Below are 18,102 nucleotides of genomic sequence, written 5' to 3' on the forward strand. Positions count from 1 at the left end.
ACAATTCTGATTGGTCTTTTCTAGGATACTTTAAAGGAATTCATAAAACAGAGAAGTTAGTGACAGGCTAGGTATATAAATATAAATAAAATGATTAGGAATAATATTTTTCTACAAATAAAAACATTTCTGGAATGTGAATGTGTTTTAAGGATTCTTCCCCAAACAAAACATTTAAAAATTACTTTTTTGCAACTTTTGTTTCAAACTAATTCAATAAAAATTTATTAATTAATCATATATTACTTATGTAAAAGGCACTGCCAGACTATAATAATGACAAAAATGTATTAGTTTGTGTACCGAAAGAGGATAGAATATGTGATTACCCATGTGAGTAAATATAAAGAATTTACCAAGTAATGCAAAGTAATTTCAAGAAGGAGAGAATGTTCACAGCTAGAAAGATCTGAAAAGGAAGGAAACCTGAATTGTTCTTTGAAGGAAGTTATGGATTCTACAAGTTAAGATTGAGGAAGAGGTACATTCTAGACCCAGAAGACCATCTATACAAAGACATAGAGATAGGAAATTGGATATCAGGCATGGAAAAAAGTAAATTGGCTGTTTAAAATCCTGGAATCATGAATTTATGAAGAGGTATACATGAAATAACATCAGAAAAATAAGTGCTAGTCATATTGTGAAGATGTCAGATTGAGAATTTTTTTATAACAATGAAAATTGGGGAATTATTGAAAAAAATTTACTGAAATACTGTTTTGCTGGATGAGTGGGATGGAATGATATTTATTGTCAGAACTAGGAATATCAATGTAGTACCTATGATGAGAAATAGAAAGGAGAGAAAATTTGAAGCAGATGATTACTATCTGAGAGGGTATTACAATAGTTCAGAAGATAATTTTCTACTTCTGAGTTTTATATTCCTGTTCCTTGAAAAACACAGTCCCTCATCATCATAAATTTGACCTTTTCTCCTTTTCACCTTTCCTCCATTTTCTGAGGTTATTCTTTCTATTCCTTCAGTTCCTTTCCTTCTCTCAACTTATTCATCTATTCCTTCTTTCTCTTTCTTCATTCCTTCTTTCCTTAACTATTTTCTTAGTACTATGCAAAGTTCAGTGGAAGATGAATGAGATATGGTGAATGATTTAAGGAAGTTTATAATATTGTAGAAGACATATGAAAAATACCAAAACCAATAATGGAAATAATGAAATATTTTTAATTGTTGTTGTACTGTTGTTTCAGTTATGTCCAACTCTCTGTGACCCTATTTTTTGGTTTTCTTGGCATTTTCTTTTCCAGTTCATTTTACAGATAAGAAAACTGAGCAAATAGGGTCAAATGACTAGCCCAGGGTCACACAGCTAGTTTAAGTCTCTGAGGCTGGATTTGAATTCATGTCTTCCTGATCTGAGGAATAATGCTCTATCCACTGAATGATTTAGCTGTCCCTAGTATAAAATATTTATTATTGCATTACAAAGCACAATGGAAGCATTGAAAAAATAATAATTTCACCTGGAGATGTCAAGTAATTCTTCATGGACAGGTGGTATCATTTTAAAACATGAACTGGGCTCCATTAGGAAGAAATAGAGTTTCAGTGCATTAGAAATGGAAAGAACAATTTAAGCAAAGACATAGAGTTAGAAAAGTCTGACTTACATTTGAGGATTAAGGAATATTCAAATTGAGTTTGTACAGAGGTTACATGAAAGGTTTGAGATCCTATATAGAGGACAGTACCATTCATACATGGAAGGGATTCTAGAGATCATTTAATTCATGACCTTTATTTTATACATGAGGAAATGAAACCTGATGTATGTGTAGTGTTTTGTCCATGAACCCATATTAGAGCCAGAATTTCAGTCTAAGACTTGTGACTCTAAATCTGCTACTTATTCTATTCTACTGGGGACATATTGGGAAAAGTTGTAAACCTGACTAAGAAATTTGGGTTGTGTTTTTTTCCCAGTAGAGAAGTGATTAGAACAGAGTTGTGCTGCAGCAGGATATAGAATAAAAAAGGAAAAGACCATTGTCTGGCAGATCCCTTTGAAAGATATTGCAATAGTCCAGTTGAGACATTATGACAGCCTGAACCATGGTTATGGCATTGTTTTTTATTTTATTATTTTATTCTGAATTTAAGAAATGAAAGAAGCTTTTCTATAACATAGTAGAACAGAAAAAAACATGATTGCATATGAAAATGCAATATGAAAATGTACAATTTATTATTCCTTTTAAATATATAATAAAGTTATCATGCAGGAAAGAAGGGAACATATGAAGGAACATTATGGAGTTAAGGTCTTTGTTCCTATCTTCCCCTCACCATTTTGATGTCTCTTAACAATGACCAACATGATTTCAGAAGTCTTCTAAGTAGTGTGAGTGCAGAAGTGCTTTTAAATATTCTGTATTTTAGCACCATGATTACCTGAAATACCCTCATCAAGTTCAAAATGAACTCCAAGCATTCTCTGGGAGGGATAACATTAAAACAACCATCATTCATCAATGCTGTCATTGAAGGTAATTTATTAGAATAGCTTTATCAGATATCCTGGGATATAGAACTGGTAAGTTTTGCTGGAGGTCAAAGGAATTAAGGAGAGAAGTAAGATAAGAAGCAGTGCCTAGGGGCCAGGAAGAGAGAACTAGGATTTTGAGAGAAGAGCAATAAGAGAGGTGGCCCTGAGGTGACAAAGGAACATAGGAAAGCAAATTCATACTATTGCAGAAATTGGCCTGGGATTGCCATCCCCATCCATGGCAGATACCTCCTTTGAAACTGAAGACTATAGATTATTACTTCTCTGTCTCCAAGCACCATTCCTGAATATCATCTGGGTCTTACTCATATCACCATCAAGAATCTTTTCAATAGAACAGAGACATTAAGAAACCCTCTCTTCCACTCCTTCCCACCTGTGAACTTCTTTCTAATTAGGTGATTGTTCCTATCATTTTCAGACTCTTCTGGGAAATAATTTTAGGTGTGTAGGCTAGTCAGGTTTGTTATTAGGCATAATAGAAAGTTCTCCTTTTCATTTTTCAGCAACACTAATATAATCACCCTGAATCATTATCAAACCACAGTATGTGGGCTGAAAATTTTAGGTGCTGTTACTATTATGCAGACATCTGCAGGGATATATATTTTCCTCCTTTCCACTCCAGATATTTACTAATTGGAGAAACTATATTAAAAATAAGGAAATCTTTCTTATTTTGGTGCCTTATTAAACATATTGACTATCAAGGTACAACCAGGTATATTATGCCTCTTCTTATCTTCAAAGGAGATTTTTTTTCAGAATTGTATTATCTCATCAGTGAATCATAGCAAAATCCTTATACTAAAACCAATTGTTATTCAGTTAATTTCCTTAAGGTACCCAAATTTATTCTTACTAGCCGGATACTCTTTGTTTGCTGTGTCAGAGAGTTAAATAAAAACAAAACTGGATTACCATTGCAGCCAGTGCATGCCAATCGGAGACAATCTAAACTGTCCTCTTCCCCATTCCTTTGTGTGAACCAGGAAGGGAGCTCCTGAGAATGCAAGTGGGAAATCACTGAGCATCAAAATGGTGAGGGAAATATAGAATAATTTTGGGGTGATAATACGTGCAGGAAATTGGCAACTTGTGAAGTCACCTGAGAGAGCAGGAACTTAACCCAAGATGAAGCTTGAGATGCCCAAGAGAGGAGAGGGCAGGATGTGAAGAGGAGCTCTGACTAGCTTGAAGGAATTTCATAGGCCAAGCCACAGATCACCTTTCATTAAGAGATATACTGTACACTCCTACATCTGGAAAGGCAAACAAGAGGGGATATAGGAAAACACAGACCAGAGAGAGAGGAACAGTAGTCTAAGTAGACACAGGGCCCAAGTCAGAATCAACATTTCCTTAACTGGTATTATGAAGGGGTTTGTAGGGTTTTAACTCAAAGTCACTAGAAGGGAGTAAAGAAAGGTTGCTAGCTAATAGGAAGCTAGCTAATAATCTTGCTAGATAGGAATCCTCTATGTATAGATACTCCATTAAATAAATCTATTCTATATTATTATTCTTGTTCTTCAGATGTTTGATGGTCATTTGAAAGAACTTATCCAGATATTGACATTTCTGGTATGTGGGAAGGAATATGAGGGATATAATCATAAAACAATCAATAGTCATTTATTAAGCACCAAACTCTTTGTTAAATACTGGGGATACAAAAAAGAAGGAAAAGACAGTTCATGCTCTCAGGGTGCTTTACAATCTAATAAGGGAGACAACTAGAAGATAAATATGTAAAAAGAATATATATATATATATATATATATATATATATATATATATATATAGCCTCTTCTTTTCTTCAAAAAGGATTTTTTTTAACACAATGTATATCTCAACAGTTAAATCATAGCAAAAAAAATCAATGAATAATTAAAAGAGAGGGAAAACACTAGATTTAAGAGGGATTTAGGGGAGATTTTCAAAGGAGATAGGATTTTAGTTGGAACTTAAAGGAAGCCATGGAGGTCAGTAGTCAGAGCAGAGGGGGGAGGAAACTCTAGGCAAAGGAGACAGCCAGAGATGTCTGGAACAGATAGATGGAGGCCTTTTTTGGGGAAAAGTCAGGGGACCCATCACTACTATGAAGAGTACATTCTGGGGAGTAAAGTGTAGGAAGACTGGAAAGGTGGGAGGGGGATTAGGTTAAAAAGGGATTTCAGTGCCAAACAACATTTTGTATTTATCTCTGGATACAATAGAATGTCAATGGATTGGGGACCACTAGGTGGTGAAGTAGATAAAGAACCGGCCTTGGAGTCAGGAGTACCTGAGTTCAAATCTGGTCTCAGACACTTATTAATTGCCTAGCTGTTTGGCCTTGGGCAAGCCACTTAACCCCATTGCCTTGCAAAAAAGAAAAAGAAAGTCAATGGAGTTTATTGAATAGGGGGTAGGAGTGATGGGGCACACAATCAGATCTTTGTTTTTGGAAAATAACTGAATGTGGAATGGATTGGAGTGGGAAGAGACTTGAGTCAGGCAGATCCTTCAGGGAACTATTATCCAAGTGTGTTGTGGGTGATAAGATCCAATATCTGACTGGGAGCTCTCTGTCTTCTCTGTTAGAGGAGAGAAAGGATGTAGTTGAGGGATATTGCAAAGGTAAACTTGTCAGACCTTGGTAACAGCTTGGATATGGTGTATGAGAAATACTAAGGGATTCAGGATGAATTCTTAGGTTGTGAGCAAGAAGAACTGTAAGGATAGTCAATATAACCAGCTCCACATGTCAGAGGCTAGGATCTGAGACCTTGATTACACAAGCTTCATGATACCATTTTACATACAAAAATTTTCCCTTTTCAGCTGAGTATTTTCAAAGGATGGTACAATCCTGATCAGGCAGCATCAAGAATACCATATGAAGCAAAACAAATATATTCTTATATAACACAATGGTAATTCTTTAAGGAGGTCACTAATGAAGGATCTCTTCTTTCTCTGTATTATTCAAGATTATTATCAATGACTTGGTTGAAGGATAAAGGTATTCCTATCAAATTGGTAGGTGGCAATGATGTTGGCTGGAGATCTGGCGTGTTGCATAGTGAAACTGAGAGTCATAAAAATATTTCAACATACTAGAACACCCTTATGGAAAATTATCCAAGCTATTGATAAAAATCTTCAATAATAAAAAGAAAAAAGAGAGGTTGTTTAGTGACCTTATAAATTCATCATTACAGTATGATAATATTTTTTTTATTTTCTATATACTATGATAAACCTGGTACATAGTATGCACTAAATTATTTATTGAATATTTTGTATATATTTTGAGTTTATATTTTTGTGCATATTGTTTTCCTGATAGAATTTGAGGGAAAGGAAATTCTTGTTTATGTCTTTGTAAATCTAGGGCATAACCCATTGCCTACTTAGCAAATGCTTGTTAATTGATTAATTGAGGGTAGCTAAGTTGTGTAGTGGATGGAATACCAAGCCTGTAGTTAAGAAGACCAGAATTCAAATCTGACCAAACACTTACTAGCTCTGTGACCCTGGGCAAGTCATTTAACCCTGTTTGCTTCAGTTTGGTCATCTATAAAGTGAGCTGGAGAAGAAAATGTCAAACCATTTCAGTATCTATGCCAAGAAATCACCCCCCACACCCAAAAAATAAGGGTCATGAAGAGTTAGATATAATGGCAATGACTAAATAGCAACAATGTATATCTGCTGCATAGTTGCTCCATCACAGTCAGATTTAGGCTTAGTGCAAGAACTTTCTAGCAATTAGAGCAGTCCTAAAGTGGAATGGGCTACCTTGGATCATAGAATTAGACAGAAAAGACCAGCATAGCTAACTTCATATCACAGTTAAGAAAACTGAGGACCATGGAGTGGTTTGCCCAAGGTCATTCAGATGATGTAAAAGATAAGATTTAAATGCCAGTTTCATGAATGTAAGTTCTCTTTCCATCATGTTCAAGTAAGATCTGAATAAATCAAACCTATACTATCTTGGAAAGAAATTTTATTAGTCTAATTTCCTTATCTGAAAAATGAGTGGATTGCATCAGGTTGCCTTTCTGGTCCTTCTGGTTCTATACCAATAACCCTATTATTCAATTTTCAGGAAAGCTTTAGACTTACCAGGGTGGGAAATCTTTTCTTTCTACCAAGAGTCATTTAGATATTTAACATCATTCAAGGGCAAAATTTGATGAAACATTTAACTAGTTCACCCCTAAAAAGCTACTAAGTTTATAGAATTTTGAATTCCACTTACTAGAAGCAGATTGGACTAGATGCCACTTACTTGATAGGTTTCCTACCAGCTCTGAGACCATATGCTGTAATACAGCAATCTAATGTTTTTATCCTCTCGATGACTATAGGTAGAGGGGACATAGATGGAGAGAGCAAGTTGTAAGAAGATTGTGGCCTAAAATATAGTTATTTCAAAAATATGTAGATAAATTCATGGATTAGAAATTGTTAATCATAAAGGTTGGGGACCTTTTCAGTTTCTGAGATTGATGTCATGTATAGCTATTTCCTTGCATTCCACATACCTTGGAGAAATTGTTAGAGGTTGAAGCACTATCTGACTTTAGGTGGACATTCTTATATTTTTCACATAGTGGATAACAGTGGAATTCTAACAGTGTGATTGCTGTCCTGGCCACACAGATATAGTCCAAATAATTCTTGTGCTTTGCTTGTCACTTTTCTTTTACAATAAAATTTGGTGCTCCTTGGATATCTTTATCATGAATGTTAAAAAGTATGAGGGTAATGAATAGTAGTTCAAATTAAAAAAAATCTGTCATATGAACATTCAAAGTGTCTCTTCAAAATACTGTTGATTTTGAAAACCACTAAAGGATTCTTGACTTTTGACCAGGGTCCATCTGAACTATCTTCAAATGATCAGGCTTCCACATATGGATGAGGATATACACATTATCTACTTTAATGTAATTTCATTTCTCTAGTAGAATCTGAAGGGGAAAATACCAGAAATTTCAAAATTCTTACCATAATAATAGCTTGCTTTTACATAGCACTTGAGAAAAATGTTGATTTTTTAATTTTATATTTGATTCTATTCTGTTATTAACTCTGTTCTGTTGACTGCCTAAACCATGTTTTTTGAGTTAATTTCAGAAGTGCATGAGTCCAGAAGTTTCCCTGTCTGAATTAGATGAATATTTAGAGGTTCAATAAATCACCTTAACTCAAGGAAATAAGTTATCTTACTAACAAGCCTTGCATACCTATGTACAATTAAGGGAAATTTGTTATCTTACTAACAAACCTTGCGAGATGCAGGTGGATGCCAGGAAGTCTGTTACCTCTGCAAGGCTGGCTATCTTTCAAGAAGGTCTGGTCTGTTTTTCTGAGGCACTAACTAACCATTCAGATAGACACCATCAATTAGTTTTCCATAACAACAATAGTAAAGGAGAGTTGGTTCCTAATCTTGTATTCTAGACTTCTGTCCAAACATATTGCTTTCCATAATCTATGGCTGTTTGCAATTGATCTTATTAACATCTGTGATACTTTCTATTCTTTGTTTTATTGTACTTCCCAAAATTATATAAAGGTTAGTAAACTTTTTGAGTGACTGAATAAGAGACCCATTTTATTGGTAATTGCTAGCTTCACCAATATATAATGAACATGTAACTGCTTAATTTCAAATATGGCATACCTTAAAGATTACAAAATTTTCCCATGTAATATTTCATTTGATCAAAGGATATCAGTTATATCGAATAATTATATAAATTAAAAAAAAGAATTTCATGGGCTCCAGATTAAGAATCTCTGGGATAGCTTAAGTTGTACTTCCTCAGTGACATCTCATCAGACTTCCTATTCATACTTTTTTTCATTTTCTTAACTCCTATACTACTTATTATCTGAATTGAATAATTTGACATTTAATCAGAAAATGTATTTCTTGTCTCTCATAGTTTTCATAGTTTTATGTGCATCCCATATATTCTTAGCTAGGTCATGATATACCCAAAGGCTCATAAATTAATTTCTTGATGATAGACTCAGTCAAATGCATCTTTTGTCTTCTCTCTTGGACTCCTAGTATACTGCTAGGTATATAAATAGCACACTCAATAATTTATTCCTAATTTCAAAGAATTTTTTGATTTGCACAAATGATTTCAAAAGAGAAAGACATTCCACAAAGTGGAGCCACCCTCCATTGGAATAGATAGGTAAGTCTTCTGTATCTAATAGTCTTTGATAGTTGAGCAGGGTAGTTGAAAGATTGTCTAAGGTTACCCGGTAGATATGTGTAAGAAGCAGAACTTGAACCCAGGTCTTCCAAGTTCCAAGCTTAGTCTTCTGTCCCTCTCATGACACTGCATCTTAAACACTTTATTATGCTCTAAATACAAAAGTATGGATGCATAAGTGCACATAAAGACAATTTTACCAAACCTGTTAAAAAGTTTTCTTATTATGTTAGAGTTGTACTGCTTAATTCAACAATAGTGATCTTAAATTGTCATCCCTTTTATGTTTAAAAACTATGCCTGTTGATATAGCTCAGCAATTCTTAGCCTCCTTCTGAAAAGAGACTAAGTTTACACAGAGAAATTGAAGCCCAGCAAGAACTGAAGAGTGGTTCAAAATATCACAGTAAAAAAAAAAATCACAGAGCATTGAAAACAAACTTTGAATCCTCTTTTGCTTCCATTCAATCCTAGAACCAGTGATTAGGCTCCTTCTAATGCCAAGTATTCAGCTTTGTGTTGGAGAGACAGAGATGGAAAACAAAGCCCTTCACCAAAGAGAGCTTACTGTAGGAAGAGAGGAGAGTGCAAAGAGAACTCAGGAGACATAGGTGAATGTGATACAAATGAAGAGGAGGTCATGGCAAAAAGCTAGGGAAGAAGAAATTATCTCATATACCTGGCTTCAATAGGTAATCCCTACTGTAAAGGAATCACTGAATCTAAGAACTGGAGGTATCTTTTAATCTCTCTGGACCAGTCCTTCCATTCCTAAGCAGTCTCTTCCACCTGTATTAATTGAGGGATCACTTGAAGTCATGCTAAGAAATTCTCTGTCATATAAGACTGTACTCAGGAACTAAGTTTAAAAGTGCCTAACTTTTATTTCTTATCAAATTACTAGAGCCTCATTAAAGCCCCACACTTTCAGAGCACCTTACTAAGTAAGCTTCCTTGCTCTATGGACTTGCACTGATAATGTTTTTTGATTCTTATTAATACAATGCAGTGGAGAAACCAATATGCTTGGCTGAGCAAATTTTCAACATAACAAGCCCAGGGTTGGACCCTCAATGTTGCTAACAGGAATAGTGCACTTAATTTCCTTTTCCCAGTGCTCAAGTGTACCCTGCATCGAAGGCCGCTGGTGCTTGTACTAACTGTGTAAATCTATCTTTGATTTAAAAAACAACACACTAGGGTATGCTCAGCCCCCAAACAAGGAAAATAGAATCCAAGTGGAAATATTCAGTGGGGCATTAAAACAATCTCGGTTTTATTTTTTATTTTTGTCTGTGTGTAATTGCAGAACCCAAAGAGAAAGGATGTTTTCTAAACTCCTTCTCCTCATTAGAATGAACAAATCTCAGATTGAGAACAGGAAATGGTAAAGGCAAATGGCATTATAAGACATACATATTTTTTTGAAATCATGAGGTCCCCAGTGTTCAAAAGGAATTCTTGAGCTAAATGGTAGCTTCATGCTCGAGTTTGCAGGTAGAAGTTTTAAAGGTGCCATTGCAAAGTCTCAGAACTCTGGTTGTACATTTTTTTTCATGAACAGTTAGGCCCAAATCATATATGCTCTGTCAGCTCCCTTTAGAAATGTCTTCTTATGCCCATAACTGTAATGGGAAAAGAATGAACCTGGCAGTTGAGGTAATAGTCACATTAACAGTGAAGATTTGGTCCCCTGGTGTTTCTATGACAGGTGTAGCTTTTTGTCATCATAGGGGATGTTGTTTCCATCAGTATACACTAGGACCAATGGTGCATGTATGAAATTGTAGCTGTTCAATCATTTCAATTGTGTTTGACTCTTTGTGACCTCATTTGGGTTTTTCTTGGCAAAAATACTAGAGTGGTTAGCTTTTCTGGCTCATTTTACCAAAGGGGAAACTGAGACAAAAAGGATTAAGTGACTTGTCCAGGTGTCTGAGGCCAGATTTGACCTTGATGAATCCATATGATTTCAGACTCAGCACTCTATTCACTATGTAGACTAGGTGCCTTGTATATAAGTAGTTAGAAATACAGAAAATATTTATATTTTGCCTTGTTTTAAGACAGAAAAAAGCAAAAGACAGGGGATAGCACTGATTACCTATTTTTTTCTAAATTGCAGTTTTTTACTAATTTTACTAAAATTGCATATTAATCTCTAAAGAAAATTTGCATTTCAAGAAAGGGAAAAATGAATGGAATATATATATATATATATATATATATATATATATATATATATATATATATATATATATATATATATACAGAGAGAGAGAGAGAGAGAGAGTACCCTCTCTTTTCTCTGACAATAAAAAGGAAGCATAAGATAGGGATGCAGACCACTGAAACAGGCCACTGAATAAGCCTATTACATGGGAACATGAATGAATATTTATTATGTACACAAAATTTGAAATGATCATATGTAAAAGCTTATGGTTCATTTAATTATTTTATGATTTATTTATAAGAGGCACCATTAATCCTATTCTTTGTGTGAAAAAAAGTAAAGAAAAGCTAAGCCTTACCTTCCATATCATAAAATAAGATTCAGTTAGTTAATAGTGTTTCTAGCCCTAAATCCTGTGATCCTATTTCTTTTTTAGTATAAATTTATTTATTTTTTCAACTATATGCAAAGATAGTTTTCAATATTCATTTTTTATATATTCTATTTCAATAGATAATAAAAACTCAAGATACCTTAACACTATACTATGTAAAAAGGGCTTAAAAAAACAGGAAAGTACTTTGTAATTTCTTCCTATATAATATCTCTGGTATCCTCCTCTTGCTCTGTTCTGACACTTCTACCACCAAGGTAACCTTAAATACTTCATGTCTAGATTATCTGCCTGTCTTCCTCTAGTCTCAATCCTATGGGTTCATCCTCTACTTGGCAAGCTGATTTTCCTAAAGTTCAAGTCTGACTATGTCACCCCCTTATTCATTAAACTCCCAGTGGCTCCATATTACCTGTAGGATCAAAAATAAAGTCTTTTCAAATCCTCTAAACCTGGTGAAACTTTTCTACATTTCCATTCTTTTCGAACATTATCTCCTTCCTCCAACTCTCACCCTAGCACATACATTTACAAAAACATTTATTCTGGGATCTTCTACCACTTGCCCTCCTTTTGCTCCACACTTATTCTGGGCCTTTTCACTGACTGTCTCACCATGCTGGAACCTTCTTGAGACTACTTCCTAGATTCTTTGCCTTTCTTCTAGGTTCAATTAAAATTCTACCTTCAATTAAAATGCTACCTTCTATGAGAAGCCTTAATGCATTCCCTCTGAGATTATTTCAAATTTATGTCATATATCCTGTTTGTTCTAGTTGTTTACACATTGCATCTTCTCTATTAGACTGAAATCTCCTTAAGAGTAAGGATTGTTTCTTGCTTTTTCTTTGATTCTAAGAGTTTAGCACAGTAACTAGAACAGAATAAGTCCTTCAAAAATTCTGATTGTCTTGACTCAATCAATATGTGATCAATATAGCAATCTATTTTGTCATTTGTTGCAGGGATTTACTCCTCCCTACCTCCCTTCCTCCTCATTGGGGTAATAGTGAGGAGGAAAAGAAATGTACATAGACAGATGGATCCAAGATGGTGGCATGAAGGCAAGAATTCCTGAAAACTCACTCCCACCCAAAAAAATGTCAAATTATAACTCTAGCCAAAATTTAGAGGGGCAGAACCAAGAGAAAGGTTGAGTGATACAATCTCCCAATTCAAGATAATTTAGAAGTTCTGCAGGGAAGGTCTGTTTCACCAGGATGGGAGCTGGAAAGAGCAGCAGTGCAGTTGCAGCTGCAGTGCAGTGCAGCCTGGCTGAAGCAAACCAGCTCCAGCCTTCCAGGAACAGCCCTTGGGGCACCTGGGTCCCTGGGGGTATCTGGGTCTGTGGCAGAGGGGACGATTTCCAGACCTCTTGATTGAAGTATCATCAGGGACATCCACAAGGAGTGGTGAGAGAACTTTGCCAGACCAGAGTGAGCACAGAGTGGAGTGTCAACCTCAGAGCAGCCCTGCTGTGAGAACCTGCAGCAGGAACCTGTGGAGTCATTCAGTACCTTCAGAGTGCAGCCCACAGATGAAAGGGAGTTGAGGGAGACTGCAGAGGTCTCTCTGTTCTCCCTAGGCAGGACTCTGCTGTTTGCCCACACTCAGATTCAGGTTGTAGTCTGGGCCCCCATACCACCATAGAAGAGCAGGGATCCTCCTCACAGCACAGAGGGGAGGAAATGTGGACATCCACATACCAGAGCACAGGCAAGAGAGCAGTCAGAGCCTCTCATAAGACCATGGAGAAATTAAGATCACTTTGAGGTGTCCCCAAAGCATTGAAAGTGCAGTAAATCAGTCATAGGCTGAGAAAATGATTAAAGAGCAGAAAAAGAAGAATCTGATCATAGAAAATTATTTTGGTCCCATGGAGGCTCAACATACACATTCAGAAGATAACAAAGTCAAAGTGTCTGTGTCCAAAGCCTCCAGGAGAAATATAAAATTGGCACAGGCTATGGATGAGCTCAAAAAGACTTTGAAAATCAATTAAGGGAAGTAGAGGAAAAATTGGGAGGAGAAATGAGAGTGAGGCATATAAATCATGAAAACCAAGTCAGCAGCTTGATGAAAGAAATACAAAAAAACAACTGAAGAAAATAAAAATTTTAAAACCAGTTTAGGCAAAATGGAAAAATTAACAAAAAAGGAAAATGAAGAGAAGAATGCCTTAAAAAGCAGAATTGGCCAGCCGGAAAAGGATATATAAAAGTTATCTGAAGAAAACAACTCCTTCAGATGTAGAATGGAACTACAGGAAGCTGATGACTTTGTAAGATATTAATAAACAATAAAATAATATCAAAAGAACCAAAAACTAGAAGAAAATGTGAAATATATCACTGGAAAAACAACTGATTTGGAAAGCAGATCCAGAAGAGATAATTTAAAAATTATTGGGCTACCTGAAAGTCATGACCAGGAAGACAGCCTAGACTTCATTTATCAAGAAATAATACAGGAAAATTGCCCTGAGATCCTAGAAGCAGAGGGTAAAATAGAAATTGAGGGAATTCACTGATCACCTCCTGAAAGAGATCCCAAAAGAAAAACTCCCAAGAACATTATAGCCAAATTCCAAAACCCCTAAGAAAAAGACAAAACACTACAAGCTGCCAGAAACAAACAATTTAACTACTGTGGCTCTATAATCAGGATTATACCACATCTGGCAGCATCTACATTAAGGGCGTGTAGGGCTTAGAATATGATATTCTAGAAGACAAAAGATCTTGGCTTACAATTGAGAATCGACTACCCAACAAAATTGAACATTCTCTTTCAGGGAAAAAGATGGATTTTCGATGAAACAAACCTTCAAACTTTCCTGTTGAAACAACCTGAGTTGGACAGAAAGTTTGATCTCCAAGTCCAGGATTCAGGTGAAGGTGGACAAGGGGGTGGATAAGAAGGACTAACTATGAGGAACTTAATGATCTTGAACTGTTTGTATTCCTGCATAGGAAGAAGAAGACGCTGATTACTCATATGAACCTTCTCATTTATAAAAGAATTTAGAAGGAGCATAGAAAGGCACAGGAAGGAGATGAATATAATAGCATAATATAGTAAAAAACAAAATCAATGGGTGATAAAAGAAAGTACTGGGAAGAAGAGAAAGGAGAAGAAGAATGGGCTAAGGTATTTCACATCAAAGAGTCAAGAAAAAGCTTTTGCAAAGGAGTTGAAGGGAAGAAGGTGAGGGGGAATGAGTGAGCCTTCATTCTCTCAGAAATGGCTCAGAGAAGAAATAATAATACACACTTATAGGGTATAGAAATCTATCTTACCCTAGAGGAAAATGAAAGATGGGGGAAGTGGGGGCATAAGTGATAGAAGAGTGGAAAGATCATGGGAGAGGGTATTCAGATATAACACACTTCTGAACAGGGACGAGATAAAGGAGAGAGAGACTAGAATAAATGAAGAGTGGGGAGTAATAAAGTGGAGGGAAATACAGCTAGCAATAGCAACTGTGGGAAAAGATATTGAAGCAACTTCTCTGACGGACTTATGATAAAGAAGGCAACTGATCCCAGAGACAGAGCTGTTGGAATTTGAACACAGACTGAAGTATACTTTTTTTTTCTCTCACCACAATGTAATAAAAATACATTGAACAACAGTGGGTGGAAAGATAAATTAAAAATCATTTGGAAATTTAAAAACTAACACTAAAAAAAAGGAATATACATAGGCTTATGGGTAAATGTTAAAAAATCTTTTATAACCTGTATTTGTAAAAGTAAAACATCAATAAAAGCAAAAATTAATAATAAAAATAAAAATTGTTATCTACTCTATTCTTTCTATTTATCTATTCTATCTATTGTTACCTTTTATATCTGTTCACATTCTAATGGTTAGACAAAACCAAAATAAATGCCATTACCTTTGATTTATCACCAGTTATAACTTCACTTTTTCTCTTGTTTGTCCTTTCTTGAAGATCATGAAATCAGGGAGATGATACATGCATATGAATTAAATTTGAGTGAGGGGGTGATGTGCTAAGTCCCCAGCCTCACTTTCTTCTTCAGAGCCATCTGAGTCCAGTGGCTAGATATGGATCAGAACAACTGGAAATGCCTCTTGAGGGAAATCAATAAGGGTTAAGTAATTTGTCTAAGTTCCTACAGCTAATGAGTATCAAGTGCCTGAGGTCAAATTTGCTCTATCTATCCCACCACCTAGCTTTCCTAGAGAATCGGACATGAAGATAGGAAATCTAGGTTTTAATCTCATTCCCTTCCATCCTATGGAAGGCCCAAATAGCACTCCACCTGTGCCTCTTTGTACTTCTAGAGACTTTTCACAGAACCACTACCATAGAGAATACTGCTTGTTCCTATACTTAATGACATTTTAAAATTTACCTCCCATTTACAACATGGACCCAACATCCCTCTCTAAAATTTTCCCCCCACTGTCCGTGCTCCTGTCCTTTTTATTCAAGCCCCTTTGGTATTTGGGGAAATAGTTTTCTGCAACACAGATTGAGTTGCTATTTGGAAGCTCTTAGAAGCTCACCTCTCTGCATTGGAAGTCAAGGGAAGTCTCCTGATCTCAGGCTGGGTTTGGACTGGTAACATTACCTTTCAACCCCTCAACTTCTTTGTCTCTAAAATTAGTGGGATGAATGACTTGCTTCATGATGGCACTTTCAGGTCTAAAGATTTTTTTGACTCTACATACTTCTAGTGTTGATATTTTTCTATGATGATATCTTTGCTTTGCTGGGTAGCATCTCTTTTCTTTCTAAAGACTAACTTACACATTTTTTCAAATCAATAATCTCCTAGTGATTCTATAGAGCTATAAATTCAGAATCATTATAGTTGTAGAAGAAAAGAAATTACAAATAACTCAGATATAATGAACAACTCATGGTAGTTATAAGAAGGATGACAGCCAGATAATAAGTATTTAATAAATGTTTGTTGACTGACTGATAACAACCATATACAAGAAGTCATGAGCTATTTGTCTCATTTTATAGATGAGAAAACTGAAGTTATGTGGCTTGCCTATGATTATATTACATACTAGTATCTCCTGAGTTGAAGTCCAATGCACTACTAGATTTTATTTCTTGTAACAAACCAGCATGGGAGATACTATACATAAAGCAACAATTTCCACTTTATTGATGAGAAAATTGAGTTTCAGAGCTGTTAAGAATTTTCCTAAGCTAGTAAGTGATGCCAGGTTTTCTAACTCTAAAGTTAGTTCTCACTCCACTTCTTTCACAAGGTACCATCACAAACTTAGTTAACACTGCTTACATATGATTTTTCACTTCTTCCTACTCTCCTACAAATCTACACACACACACACACACACATACACACACACACACACACACACACACACACACACACACACACACACACACACCTCTCCAGAAACAGATCTTTTTATTCCTATTACAAATTCTATTCCACAGCATTTTTCACCCTTAGGTTCTGTTTCTGAGATTTTATTGCAATTCCCTGACAGTTTAAAGTCACTCTTTATGCTGTATGCTCCCCCCATCCAGTGAATAGCAGACTCTAATCCCCCTAGAAGAAATCAGCCTCATCAGCTGCAATGCCCAGCCTGGGGGTCAGCAAACTTCACTTGACTTCCAAAGCAGAGCAGCCAGTTACTAGGGGTTTCCAAATGGCAACTTAATCTGTGTTGCAGGAAACTATTTCCCCAAATACCAAAGGGGCTTGAATAAAAAGACCAGGAGCATGGACAGTGGGAGGAAAAATTTAGAGAGGGATGTTGGGTCCATCTTGTAAATGGGAGGTAATTTTGAAAATGTTATTAACCGATAGGAAAAAGCAGCATCCTCTGCGGCAGTGGTCACTAATAGCTGCCCAGAGCTGCAAAGGGGCAAAGGTGGAATGCTATTTAGGTCTGCCTGTAGAATCCATGGGCTGCAGGCTGCATCCTGAACCATGGCTCTGAGACAGAGACTGCGGTCACCCTTCACTCACTTGCCCCTAGGCAGTGATTTCTTCCTTTAGTGCTTCTCAACATGAAAATTTCCAACCTCCTCATGTGGCCCATGCTGTCTTCAATTTTCCTGACTCAACTGGAATTAGGTCAAAATAGTTTCAACTCCAAAGGAAATCACAGATTCCTCAGTTTCTCCTACACTGTGGAATCGACAGGCTTCCAAAATAAGCCCATGGACCTTTCAATGAAGGGGTAAAAGGGGGGGAGAGAAAATCACAAAGCAAAATCATTTTGAGATTTCTTTTCCCCCTAAGAACACCTCACTTCACCGCTATGGTCTAACAAATTTCTAATTTGACATATAAATGCTCTTCTCCAGAAGTCTTTTACTCACCCAGTTTTATTATGCTATGGCTGAAACTCTCCAGCAAAACCTTCAAAGGTTAACAGACCAGTCCAGAGAGCAGGAGAGCCCTCTCCTCCATGCTGAGAATCTTAATATCCTCCTTACAACAAGTGGGCTATTTTTATCCCCGTTAGCAGCCAACAATCAGCAATATCTCAGGCACAGTATAAAATATGACAGGACAGAGGAAAGGGGCAGTAGTAATACCACTTATCCATGAGCCAGCCTTACATTAATAATGGCAGCCCATATGATAGAAGGGAAGAGATCGGGGCAAGTATCATAAAAAGAAAATGGACTCTTTTTGCTAGGGGATCTTCAGTATTAAGCATTGTAAAAAAGATACAGTAGGTTCCCAAGAAGCAGCTAACTACAGAGTGAAGAGCTGGGGTTTGATAATCATCTATGAA

The 18,102-nt window shown here is 36.1% G+C and overlaps 1 protein-coding gene across 5 annotated transcripts in view; it reads right to left on the reverse strand.

Moving 5' to 3' along the window:
* SGCD (sarcoglycan delta) overlaps positions 1-18,102 on the reverse strand; it is a 1,459,164-nt gene that overhangs the window by 533,005 nt on the left and 908,057 nt on the right. The window contains exon 1 of one of the 5 annotated variants that reach the window (XM_074212536.1): positions 17,681-17,786. The exons of the other annotated variants lie outside the window; for them this stretch is intronic. The gene's annotated coding sequence lies outside the window, so the exon portion shown is untranslated. Of the gene's footprint in view, positions 1-17,680; positions 17,787-18,102 lie in introns of those variants that run through there. 5 annotated transcript variants of the gene reach the window in all.

The sequence above is a fragment of the Macrotis lagotis genome, chromosome 1 (assembly GCF_037893015.1).
Source record: "Macrotis lagotis isolate mMagLag1 chromosome 1, bilby.v1.9.chrom.fasta, whole genome shotgun sequence".
NCBI classification, from domain to species: Eukaryota; Metazoa; Chordata; class Mammalia; order Peramelemorphia; family Peramelidae; genus Macrotis; species Macrotis lagotis.